The sequence below is a fragment of the Camellia sinensis genome, unplaced genomic scaffold (genome assembly GCF_055761805.1).
Source record: "Camellia sinensis isolate YWXY unplaced genomic scaffold, ASM5576180v1 Unanchor10, whole genome shotgun sequence".
Lineage (NCBI taxonomy): Eukaryota > Viridiplantae > Streptophyta > Magnoliopsida > Ericales > Theaceae > Camellia > Camellia sinensis.
Window position 1 is genome coordinate 3,722,295 of NW_028128988.1, and position 13,397 is coordinate 3,735,691.

At 41.3% G+C, this 13,397-nt stretch overlaps 1 pseudogene across 1 annotated transcript in view; it reads right to left on the bottom strand.

Moving 5' to 3' along the window:
• LOC145814476 (large ribosomal subunit protein bL35c-like) overlaps positions 1 to 13,195 on the bottom strand; it is a 28,873-nt pseudogene extending 15,678 nt beyond the window's left edge. Inside the window, exon 1 of the transcript XR_014357828.1 lies at positions 13,087 to 13,195. The product of XR_014357828.1 is annotated as a large ribosomal subunit protein bL35c-like (transcript). The remainder of the gene's footprint in view (positions 1 to 13,086) is intronic.
• Between the last annotated feature and the right edge of the window lie 202 nt (positions 13,196 to 13,397).

Sequence of the window (13,397 nt, forward strand, 5' to 3'; positions counted from 1 at the left end):
GTGATACTTCAAACTATTCCAAAAGGAGTACAAATATTCCTTAGTAAGCATTCAACAAATGTATAATTTCAAATTTATTGGGTGTTACGTTTGGAAAAAAAAAAAAAAAAAGTACGCTAAGGAGTTTTTTTAGTGTTTTTATGTGTTACATTAGAGTATGTTACGTTGAAGTGTTATGTTTGGAATTACACTGATTGAAGTGTTACGCTTGGAAAAAATACACTAAGAATTATATATATATATATATATATATATATATATATATATATATATATATATATATATATATATAGTTTTTACATTACGTTTGGAAAACATACACCAAAGAATTTTTTTTTAGTGTTGCGTTGTTACGTTTAGGAAAAATATACCAATAAGTTTTTTATGTGTTACATTGAAGTGTTACGTTATTATAGTGCTACATTAAAGTATTAGGTTTTTGTTCATAATGTGAGATTTGTTCTAGAATGAGGAAAAATCCAAAACTTCTACCTAAATGTGTAATTTTACATTTTGAGAAAATCACTTTTATTCCTAAAAAATTAAACCCAAACATGTAAGTGACTATTCTTTTTTGCTTGGAAGAGAGACAAGATCCCTAATCCTTGTTCCCTTTTGGAAAGATTTAAAAAGAGATGGATGATTATTTATGTTAGGGCTCTTTTCTGCTTGTGATTCCCTACAATTGCATGGTTCCCATTGATTAGTCTGGGTATTACTAGGCAACTAGTTTTCAATTTTCCGTTCATCAAAATTTTAGTATAAGGCCTAAAATCCTTGTATGGAGCAATCTCCGTTGTGTTTTTAATTCTTTTTCTCCTATTTATAAGTAAAACTAAATGGGCAAAAAAATAGTATAAAATTAAGAAGGCAGAGGAGTCAAAACATAAGATAGGGTTGGGGAATCTTCCCATTTTTTGAAAAGTAAAGATAAATATTAAATCAAAAATTAGAAAGGAATGTCAATGTGAAATATATTTCAGTGAGAGTCATGTGCAAATTGCATGGGTTGCTCTACTATTGTCTTTTATCTTTTACTAGTGAAAACTGCAATTTAGGCTGAATTTTTCAAGTCCTAGTTCAATTTGGCTTTGGATTCTGGAGATGTCATAAATTTGTCATGCCTATTAGTTGCCTACCCCATACGAAAATGAACCTTTATTTTGGGTACGTCTTGGGGGAAGATCCTTTCTAGTTCCAACACTTACTTTATACAATCATCATTCTACATCCAAATGCCACAATTCAATAACTAGTCACTATCACTTGTGGTATTTGGATAAAGTGTCAGATGATGGTTGTATGAAGAAAGTGTTGGAGAGGATCTGGATCCCATATTGACACACCTTAAAGGTGTGTAGTTACGTACTTTTATCAATATGAGGTGGGTTTAAAGGTGTGTTCTAGATAATGGTTGGAAATGTTTAGAGCTTATGTAACGCCCTCAAAATAACACATTAAACCCATCAATATAGACATGCATTGGTAATAAAGATAAATATTCTTCTATTCATCAGAGTAGTTCTTTACAAAATTATTACATGTTAATCAACAAAAGCAAATGCCCTACGGGCTTACAGCTTTCCAAGTTAACACTTGGTTACAACAAAAAAGTGCTAACTCATTTACACATTAAGCCCTTGGCTTGAATATACATGTAATACATCAAAAGGGAAAAGACAACAAAAGTCTGCTCGCCTCTAGCCTCCCAAGCTACGTCCTTGGAGGGGGCATGCTACCTGTACCTGAAAACGATGTTCCCATATAGGGTGAGCCACAGCCCAGCAGAGATATACTAAACCAACTATAAATGATGACTAAAAGATTAGCAATTGATAGATGGCCAATACCGATACATCCACATATATCTCATCACAGTTTCATAACATACAAGGCTATGTTACTTTTCATTCTCCACCTTTATTTAGTAGATAAGCATATTAGCTATATCAACATATCAATAGATAAACATATCACGCATCAACAGATAAGCATATAAGCTATATCCACACTTCACTAGAAAAGCATATGAGCTGTATCTACACTTCACTAGACAAGCATATAAGCTGTATCTACACTTCTCAAAGATAAGCCTATGAGCTGTATCTTCACTTCTCTAGACAAGCATATGAGCTGTGTCTACGGAGTTCATCCCCCATCTCCTCTCAATCCTATCCGGTTTAGAGGTACATCCCCCATCTTCCCCTAAACCGCGGAGTACATCCCCCATCTCCTCCTCTATACACAATGTATATAAACACAAAGGTTCTATACACAATCAATCAATACATAAAATTAATGTATTCAATCCACCGTCATACTCTATGACACATTCAATCGATTAGTTTTAGTTTGCCTAATCATCATGCATTGTCTACAACAATCACGACTATCCTCCACCGATAGCCCAAAGCAGTTATTTCTAAACAGAAAATAAATGCACAAATGGATATTAAATCAACATTCCAACTAGGTGAGTGATAAATAATCCAACTACACCCTTTTTATCCCATGACTTCCCAAATCAATTCCTCATTTCTCATAATTAATTATGCAAATTAATTAACCAATGTAATTAGGGCATTCTCCATAATTTACATTACAACCCTTAGGTTCCATTTTCATTAATGTCTTAACATTAATTTCACATTTTCCATGCCAAACATGCATCTAGGTTTGATATAGTTAAAACCCCAACTCTTGTAAATTTACACAAAAGCCCCCAAACTTTCACAAATTACTAAACCAACCCCAACATCTCAAAATACTAAAATTTAAAGACAAAGCTCATAAAGAGGAGTAGGATATCCCTACCTTAAAGTTTGAGCTCCAATGGAGATGAAGACCAAAACCAAAATGCTTCAAATTCTGAAATTTTCAGATTAAAATGTAGCCCTCGACGATCAACACAACTTTCGTAAAGACCAAAAGTGAGCAAACAACTCCTACTAGATCAAATCTAAGAGAGAAGGGCCAGTTTTAGAGTGAGAAGCTCTGAAAATGGCTTTTTGGAAAAGTAAGAGAGAGAAAAGATCTTGAAAAAGTGATCCAAAAGTCGGATCTCGGATTTATATAAAAGTCGCCCCGCTCGAGCGTCAAACTCCCCGCTCGAGCGTCACTCACAAACTCCCGCTCGAGCGTCAACAATCCCGCTCGAGCGGCGGATACACACTCCCAGAACTTTTGCAGACAGGTCTCCCGCTCGAGCTTCTAACTCCCCGCTCGAGCGGCACTCACACAAACCCGCTCGAGCGGCCAATCCCACGCTCGAGCGTCAAACACAGCACAGGAAATACTGGATGGGTGAAACTCCCGCTCGAGCTCCAAAACTCCCGCTTGAGCGGACAGGTCAAAATCTGGGCAACTAGTTTTGGTTTCTAATCTCAACCAACCTGTAACAAATCTGCCCAACACATCCTATAACTCAAATACAAAGTAAGAAAGGATGTACACCAGGTAATAATCAACTACTATCATCCACGGACACATGTCCGGATCACTGTACAACAAGGGTAAACCCGGGATCGCTATAACCTCCCATCCTTAAAGAATTTCGTCCCTGAAATTAAACACAAGTTCAAAAATAGGTTTTCCCCATGTCCAACAATATTACGACATGATATTTAAACATTTCGACCCATTACCGGTCAATTCCATCCCTTTTCAAGAGGTATTTCACAATGTATATTATAAGTGCATTATTATCATGCAATTTCCTTCCATTTCCAACCATTTTCAACATGCATGGTTCACAGTTCATATCATTATCAATATACATGATACAACTCCAATTCTACAATATAGCCAACATATGCAATATCATAATCAACTTCCCATATCAAGGTAAGTTCTACAACATACTTCCATTAAACCAAAACACTACCAATGTTTTACAACTTAAGACATATATAAAGCTCTTAAGTCCAACAATACTACAAAGTCTAAATACAAGATTACACATCAATAAACATGTCTGGATATTTCTCGCGGACCTCCAACTCACGTTCCCAAGTGGCCTCCTCCACTCCGTGATGTTTCCATAAAACCTTCACTAAAGGGATGGTCTTGCCACGCAGGACTTGATCCCGTCTATCCAAGACCCGAACTGGTCTCTCCTCATACGAGGCATCCTCATCTACCTCTAAGTCGGTCCAATCTAATACATGCGATGGATCCGGCTCATACTTCCGAAGCATACTAACATGAAAGACGTCATGCACTCCGGACAACTGCGGCGGCAAGGCCAAACGATAAGCAACCTCTCCAATCCTCTCAAGGATCTCAAAAGGCCCAATAAACCGAGGGGATAACTTCCCACTCTTCCCGAACCTCATCAAACCTCGCCTAGGTGATATTTTCAAGAAAACATGATCACCTACCTCAAACGCCAAAGGCCTCCTCCTACGGTCGGCATAAGATTTCTGACGACTCTGGGCTGTAACCAGCCTCCTACGGATAAGTTCAACTTTCTCCGTCGTCTCTCTAACCAACTCCGGACCCAACAAAGGTGCGTCACCCACCTCGGCCCAACAAACTGGAGACCTACACGGCCGGCCATACAAGGCCTCAAACGGTGCCATACCGATACTAGACTGAAAGCTGTTGTTGTAGGCAAACTCCACCAATGGTAAGTGCCTCTCCCACGTCCCACTAAAGTCAAGGACACAACCTCAAAGCATATCCTCAAGGATCTGAATAGTACGCTCGGACTGCCCGTCAGTCTGCGGATGATAAGCCGTACTAAAGGTCAACTTAGTGCCCAAGGCACTCTGCAAACTCTGCCACAACCTAGCAGTAAAACGAGGATCTCTATCTGAGACGATCGTCACTGGGACCCCGTGCAATCTCACCATGTCTCGAATATACAAGTCGGCAAGATGGTCTACCGAATCTCTCACGCGCATAGGAATGAAGTGCGCCGACTTAGTCAACCGGTCTACAACCACCCAAATGGCGTCACTACCCCGCTGAGTCCTCGGAAGACCTACAACGAAGTCCATAGTGACATGCTCCCACTTCCACTCGGCAATAGGCAAGGGTTGCAACAAACCCGCTGGCGTCTGATGCTCGGCCTTCACTTGCTGGCAAGTAAGGCACTTCGATACGAAAACAGCCACATCTCTCTTCATACCCCGCCACCAAAACTGGCGACCTAAATCCCGATACATCTTAGTGCCTCCCGGATGCACCGCAAGACGTGAATGGTGAAACTCTCGGAGTACTTCCTCTCGGCAAGACTCCGGCACAAACAAACGGTCTCGGTATCTCACACTCAGGTCGGGATACACCGTCAAACCCTTCTCAACCTTCCCACCTGAGATCTTCTCTCGGAGGGATTCTACCTCAAGGTCACCTCTCTGTGCCTCTAACACTCTAGTCACAAGTGTAGGCTGCGCGACAACGGAAAACAAGGCCGCAGCCTCAACAGATTCGCCCAGTAGCAAATCAAACTCGCCAAGTGCTCCCAACATCTCCCATTCCCGGATGGCAATACAAGCTACATCACTAATGGATTTCCTACTAAGGGCATCGGCCACAACATTGGCCTTTCCCGGGTGATAGTGTAACTCAAAGTCATAATCCTCAATGAACTCCACCCATCTCCTCTGCCTCAAATTCAAGTCTCTCTGTGTAAACAGATACTTCAGACTCTTGTGGTCCGAGAACACCTCGAACTTCTCACCATAAAGGTAGTGCCTCCAAATCTTCAAGGCAAAGATCACTGCTGCTAACTCTAGGTCGTGTGTGGGGTAATTCTTCTCGTGAATTTTTAACTGACGTGAGCCATAAGCTACCACTTTCCCTTCTTGCATCAACACACAACCTAAACCCTCTCGCGAGGCATCACAATAAACCGCATAACCCAACCCTCTCTCCGGAATAATCAAAACCGGAGCGGTGGTCAATCTAACCTTCAACTCTTGGAACGACCTTTCACAAGTCTCACTCCATACAAACTTGACCCCTTTCCGCGTCAATCTAGTCAAAGGCGAAGCTAGCCTGGAGAAATCCTTCACAAACCGACGGTAATACCCAGCTAATTTCAGAAAACTGTGGATCTCAAACACACTCTTAGGCTGTGCCCAATCTTGCACTGCCTCTACCTTGGATGTATCAACAGACACTCCTTCCCCGGATACCACGTGGCCTAAGAATTTCACCTCTCCTAGCCAGAACTCACACTTCCTAAACTTGGCATACAGCCTATGGGCTCTAAGCAACTCAAGCACCACTCTCAAGTGTTCCTCGTGCTCCTCCTCTGAAGGCGAATAGATAAGGATGTCGTCCACGAAAACGACTACAAATCGATCCAAGAATTCCCAGAAAATCCGGTTCATCAAGTCCATAAAGACTGCCGGTGCATTGGTAAGCCCAAATGGCATCACCAGAAACTCATAATGGCCATACCGCGTACGGAATGCCGTCTTAGGAATATCCTCCTCCCTGACCCTCAACTGGTGGTAACCCGATCTCAAGTCTATCTTAGAGAAACAACGGGAACCCTTCAACTGGTCAAACAAATCATCTATACGGGGCATAGGGTACTTATTCTTGACCGTAGCCCGATTCAACTTCCGGTAGCCTATACACAATCTCAAGGCACCATCTTTCTTTTTAGCAAAGAGGGCCGGTGCTCCCCACGGTGAAACACTAGGGCGAACAAAACCCTTATCTAGCAATTCTTGGAGCTGAACTTTCAACTCAATCAACTCTGCTGGAGCAAAACGGTAAGTGCCATAGAAATCGGCGCCGTGCCGGGCACTAGATCAATAGAGAACTCTATCTCTCGGTGAGGTGGCAAACTAACAAGGTCTTCGGGAAAGACATCTGAATACTCACAAACCACCCTCGGCAATACAAGCTGGGTCTCACCACTCTCACCACTCTCAAAGCTAGCAAGTAGACCACTAAGCTCACTTCGCCCTCGCGAATCATACCCCGGTGGCAAAACACTACCAACCCGGTCTGCCAAGAAATGGAACCACTCCCCGCTCAAGATACATAACGTGACCCTCCGGCGGTAGCAATCGATAACAGCCCGGTATGACGATAGCCAGTCCATACCCAAAATAACATCAAAGCCCTTCATGGGCATGACAACAAACGGAAAAGGAAGCCTATAGTCGGCGACCTCTATATCACAACCCCTAACACCTTGTTTCAAGATCAACTCACCACCCAAAGACGATACCAAACAAATGGGAGATGCTAACTGTGCCAACTCCAATTCTAAAACAGATGCAAATGCAGCAGATACAAAAGAATGAGATGCACCCGTGTCAATCAACACACTAGCAACCGAGTTGCAAAACAGAAAAGTACCTCTCATTACCGATGGAGCCGGTACTAAATCCTGCGCGGTAACAGCATACACGCGCCCTGTGGGCCCCTGATCCCCCTGCTCACCTCTAGGAGCATACGACTGTTGTACTGACTGGGACGACGAAGCCCCCGGATTGGCCCTCGAGGCCTGCACAGACTGAGCTGGCTGAAAACTCTACGTCTGCCTGGAACCAGACACTCCCGAAGTGGCACTCAACTGCGGGCAAAACCTCTTCAGGTGCCCGGGTTGACCACACTGATAGCAAGACAAGGACTGGCCTCTGCCCTGACTCTGGCCCTGAGGTCTAGCTGATGAAGAAGCAGCTCGCTGACCCCCTCCCTTCTGCGGGCAAACCGAAACTTTGTGACCCAGCTGGCCACACTTGTAACAGGTGAAATCCCCCTGACTACCTCTCCCGGAGCCTGCACTCGGCATTGGAAAGGTCGACCTAGCCAGACCACCCTGAGACTGCTGAGGGTTGGGACCCCTCTGTCTCCTACCATCGCCCTGACCATCTTGGCTCCTCTTGGAGCCTCTCTGCCCCTCATCCTCCTCCTGCATCATGAGCTCCATATGAGCTGCAGCATCCACCAAGTGTCTATACTCTCGGATGAAAGACCCACCAACCCTCAACTTGAGGCCCCGCCTCAACTTCCGCTCAAACTCATAACAACGGCGTTTTTCAAACGCCACCAACTCAGGTGCAAACCTGGACAAACTAGTAAAAGTGGCCTCAAACTCTGCCACAAACATGCCCTGCTGATTAAGCCGGCTAAACTGATCCCTCAGCTTCTCCTTAGCCACTGCAGATAAGAACCTCTCCTGGAAAGCATTTACAAACGCCTTCCATGTACCATCAACACGAGCCTTCTCGTACTTCCACCATTGACCCGCATCTCCCTTCAGCTGGAAAGATGCCAAGGTCACTTTTAGTGCCCCGTCCTCGATGCCAAGCATCTCGAACGTCTTACTCATTTGTTCCAACCACTTGTCAGCCTTCAGTGGCTCCTTTGGATCCCCAACAAACTTATCCGGATTAGACCGGAAGAACTCCCTCTTCAAGAAAGAAGGCCCTGCCTCAGCTGCCTGATTTCCTGCTCTGAGAATACCCAAAACCCCTGCTATCTCTCGTGCCAAGGCACTCATAGCCTGTTGACCCGCTGGCTCGGCCACATTGGCCTGGCCAACTCCCTCCTACACTGCCGGAATATCATCCGGTAAGGGTACTTCCTGCCTCGCAGGCCTACCACGCCTAGCACCTCTTCCTCATCCTGACATCCTAATAAAGGTAATACAGAACGTTAGCACATTCACAAATGTGCCAAAACTAAACACTCACGTCCTAATGCATGGACAACTGTAATTCACTCCACATAAGCACATAAACACATAAGCACTTACGAATTTCATCTCCGGATAATGATAGTCCCGAGGCGTTACTAGAGTTCCGGTTAGAAACAGCATTGATCAAGTGCCTTTCCAACAAGACTCCCAGAAACCCAAGGATCCAATCAACATCCTAAAAACTACATTCCATACCCACATAGTCACATAAGCATGTTATCAATTAAGCACATAACATATGACACTACATCTAAGTCTCTATCAAGCGAGACAAACCCATTGTGATCCTAATCACTTCCCACGTACCCAAAGTATTCGAACCCGGTACGCTCTGATACCAAGTTGTAACGCCCTCAAAATAACACATTAAACCCATCAATATAGACATGCATTGGTAATAAAGATAAACATTCTTCTATTCATCAGAGTAATTCTTTACAAAATTATTACATGTTAATCAACAAAAGCAAATGCCCTACGGGCTTACAGCTTTCCAAGTTAACACTTGGTTACAACAAAAGAGTGCTAACTCATTTACACAATAGGCCCTTGGCTTGAATATACATGTAATACATCAAAAGGGAAAAGATAACAAAAGTATGCTCGCCTCTAGCCTCCCAAGCTACGTCCTTGGAGGGGGCATGCTACCTGTACCTGAAAATGATGTTCCCATATAGGGTGAGCCACAGCCCAGCAGAGATATACTAAACCAACTATGAACGATGACTAAAAGATTAGCAATTGATAGATGGCCAATACCGATACATCCACATATATCTCATCATAGTTTCATAACATACAAGTCTATGTTACTTTTCATTCTCCACCTTTATTTAGTAGATAAGCATATTAGCTATATCAACATATCAATAGATAAACATATCACACATCAACAGATAAGCATATAAGCTATATCCACACTTCACTAGACAAGCATATGAGCTGTATCTACACTTCACTAGACAAGCATATGAGCTGTATCTACACTTCTCAAAGATAAGCCTATGAGCTGTATCTTCACTTCTCTAGACAAGCATATGAGCTGTGTCTATGGAGTTCATCCCCCATCTCCTCCCAATCCTATCCGGTTTAGAGGTACATCCCCCATCTTCCCCTAAACCGCGGAGTACATCCCCCATCTCCTCTTCTATACACAATGCATATAAACACAAAGGTTCTATACACAATCAATCAATACATAAAATTAATGTATTCAATCCACCGTCATACTCTATGACACATTCAATCGATTAGTTTTAGTTTGCCTAATCATCATGCATTGTCTACAACAATCACGACTATCCTCCACCGATAGCCCAAAGCAGTTATTTCTAAACAGAAAATAAATGCACAAATGGATATTAAATCAACATTCCAACTAGGTGAGTGATAAATAATCCAACTACACCCTTTTTATCCCATGACTTCCCAAATCAATTCCTCATTTCTTATAATTAATTATGCAAATTAATTAACCAATGTAATTAGGGCATTCTCCATAATTTACATTACAACCCTTAGGTTCCATTTTCATTAATGTCTTAACATTAATTTCACATTTTCCATGCCAAACATGCATCTAGGTTTGATATAGTTAAAACCCCAACTCTTGTAAATTTACACAAAAGCCCCCAAACTTTCACAAATTACTAAACCAACCCCAACATCTCAAAATACTAAAATTTAAAGACAAAGCTCATAAAGAGGAGTAGGATATCCCTACCTCAAAGTTTGAGCTCCAATGGAGATGAAGACCAAAACCAAAATGCTTCAAATTCTGAAATTTTCAGATTAAAATGTAGCCCTCGACGATTAACACAACTTTCGTAAAGACCAAAAGTGAGCAAACAACTCCTACTAGATCAAATCTAAGAGAGGAGGGCCGGTTTTAGAGTGAGAAGCTCTGAAAATGGCTTTTTGGAAAAGTAAGAGAGAGAAAAGATCTTGAAAAAGTGATCCAAAAGTCGGATCTCGGATTTATATAAAAGTCGCCCCGCTCGAGCGTCAAACTCCCCGCTCGAGCGTCACTCACAGACTCCCGCTCGAGCGTCAACAATCCCGCTCGAGCGGCGGATACACACTCCCAGAACTTTTGCAGATAGGTCTCCTGCTCAACCTTCCAACTCCCCGCTCGGGCGGCACTCACACAAACCCGCTCGAGCGGGCAATCCCACGCTCGAGCGTTGAACACAGCACAGGAAATACTGGATGGGTGAAACTCCCGCTCGAGCTCCAAAACCCCCGCTCGAGCGGACAGGTCAAAATCTGAGCAACTAGTTTTGGTTTCTAATCTCAACCAACCTGTAACAAATCTGCCCAACACATCCTATAACTCAAATACAAAGTAAGAAAGGATGTACACCAGGTAATAATCAACTACTATCATCCATGGACACATGTCCGGATCACTGTACAACAAGGGTAAACCCGGGGTCGCTATAGCTTATGTTGTTAGCTTTAAAGGGTGATCGCTTGAGCTTTAGGTTAGTTCAATCTGGCTGTAAGTGTAACTTGCTGGCAAGTAATATTTGAGAGTATAAAGAGTTCTGTGATTTTATATACTTGAAGGTTTCAGCTAATTTAGCAATCGTCACCTATTGATCACGTTTTCATGTCTGGTAGAGTTTTGGAGGCCAGTACGCGAGGTTAAAGCCTCTAATTAGTGCATTTTAGTGAGATTTTCATTCATCCCCCTTTTTGAACATGCCTCGTTGTGAGAATTGTTTTGTTCTCCACTCAGGTTCTTTATTTATTTATTTCTTTTTCATTTCAGACTTTTTTTTTTTTGTTTTGTTTTGTTTTTTTTTTTTTTTTGGAGCCATGATATTATTCATTTGAACTGAAATCAGTTGTTTTTTTGTGCTCTAATGTGTTAAGGGGACCTATTTCCTATATGTTCTGATAAAATTTGCTTCTTATCAAATAAAGTTATGATTTTGGGAAAATAAACAAAAGAGAAAAGATGGATGGTGATACGCTTCACATGCAAGGATCATGAGGAGTGCATAATTTGTTGATAATTTGAACATACCAAATGCTGGAATTTCTTGAAGCTTAATGTGTTCTTAAGTGGTATTTGTCATTTTCTTAGATGAGTTTCTATTATGCTTCTAAATTCAGTGTTTATTTTTGTTCTGTTTGCACTATCTTAACTGCATATTTTGACAGTTGGGTTCAACCTTGTCCATCTGAGTAGAAGCAGTTTTTTTTTTTTTTTTCATGGTTTATTTTTGTTGTGATAAGATGTGATTCTTCATATTGATAATATTGCAGGGCTCATGGAACTACTTATGGGATTGTACACTCCATCGATATTCATTCATCAAGAAAACACACTTGTATTGTAAGATGCCGCTTTTTCATTCTTCATTCCTCTCATAAAAATATGTAGATTTGATGGACTAAGCTTAACTCATGGGCATAATGTAGTGTCCATCAAGTAAGAATTAAAAACATCAGAAAGTAAATGCCGAGGCATTAGGACAGCGGTATACAAACCATTGGGTTTTGTTTTAGCTGTCCCCATTGTTCTCTCTCTCTCTCTCTCTCTCTCTTCACCTAATTTATTTATTTATTTTTATTTTATTTTATTTTTTTTGGGGGAGGGACGCAAAATTACAGTATATTTGGAATATCCAGTGGCTGATAATATTTATGCTTGGTCTGTAGTTTTTCTTAGTTGCTAAAAGGTTCAGTAATGACTTGGTAAAGATAATAAAGTTGATGATTTGGAATATAAACTAAAGCCTACTGTTGTTTGTGTTAGAAACAGATCTTATCAAAATGTATCATATTGTGGTATTATAAGGGGTTTGGGCAGCTATATAATTATATGGTTTATTTGATTGCCACACTATAACGAAGTTTGCTGTTGTATTGCTGCTGCAGATGCATGCTGATATTCTGTCCTTGAGTCAACTGATTAGCTTTTTTTGAGATAACTAGGATCTCTAATTGTTTGCTGATTAAGTATCTTAGATAGCTCTGCTTGTGTGTAGTTACTGGTTGATGTTCATCTTGATGATCTTTGAGCATAATGTATTGGTGCAAATACTACCAACTCTGACTGAAATTGTTTCTATGGCATATATCTATGAATTTTGATTTCTCAACTATTACTTCTTTTTTATTTATTTTTTCTTCTTTTAATATTAAATAGACCAGACAGGAATTATGCTTATGAACATTCATTCAAGATGATGCCTCCAAGGAGAACCTGTTTTTTACTGTTAAAAAAAAAAAAGTTTGCATGCTTAAATTTCATGCTGGGTGATGATTCAAAGGATTTTGTGATCACATTGAAATTCTTCCATGTTTAATTATTGGATTACATGGTTATTTGGAAACCGAATAAGTTGTCTTTTTGTGTTTTGATTTGAGTAATTTTTCGAGATTGTTTATTTATTATGCTGGTTTACATGAAGGCAGGAGGCTCTTCTGGTACTGTATTTGCATGGGATCTTCTGTGGCAATAGCAGCCAATAGTTCTTTCTGGGGTTGCAGCAGGTGAGTTTCAGTCCCACTCATTATCTAAGAGTAAAATTTGGGAGGTCGAGTATGACACCTATTCTTCAAACATTGGTAACATGTCAACATCACGGGTGTTGCCTATTATGATTTGCTCAGAAGATGGAATCCTTGCTGTTGTTGAACAAGGTATGAAGTTTGTTGCCATATTTGGCTTTTTCCATTTGAGTGCTCTAGTGGAAAGGCTTAAGGTCATCTTATT